This window comes from Penaeus monodon, chromosome 34, assembly GCF_015228065.2.
Source record: "Penaeus monodon isolate SGIC_2016 chromosome 34, NSTDA_Pmon_1, whole genome shotgun sequence".
NCBI classification, from domain to species: domain Eukaryota; kingdom Metazoa; phylum Arthropoda; class Malacostraca; order Decapoda; family Penaeidae; genus Penaeus; species Penaeus monodon.
Genome location: NC_051419.1, coordinates 26,440,495 through 26,440,731, shown reverse-complemented (window position 1 = coordinate 26,440,731; position 237 = coordinate 26,440,495). Strand labels below are relative to the sequence as shown.

The window sequence follows — 237 nt, the reverse complement described above, 5'->3', positions numbered from 1 at the left end:
TTTAAAAAATTATTTTTAAAATCATTTGACAATTTCTAATGATATTACTTCAACTTCCTTACATCTACTTGCTTAATAAAACAAAATCTTTTATTACCAAGCTCAAACTACCCTCCAATATTTCTTAGTGTCCATATGTTTGTGCAAGGGCTGTAGACAGCTGAATTGTGGTTGGTCATGGTGGCAAAAGCAGCAGCAAAATGTGTACTCTCCTTTTACCTGCTCGCTGATATTCTT

General features: G+C 33.3%; 1 protein-coding gene across 1 annotated transcript in view; it reads right to left on the bottom strand.

The window, feature by feature from the left end:
- LOC119594667 (dolichyl-diphosphooligosaccharide--protein glycosyltransferase subunit 2-like) overlaps positions 1-237 on the bottom strand; it is a 10,535-nt gene that overhangs the window by 6,900 nt on the left and 3,398 nt on the right. The gene's annotated exons all lie outside the window — the stretch shown is intronic.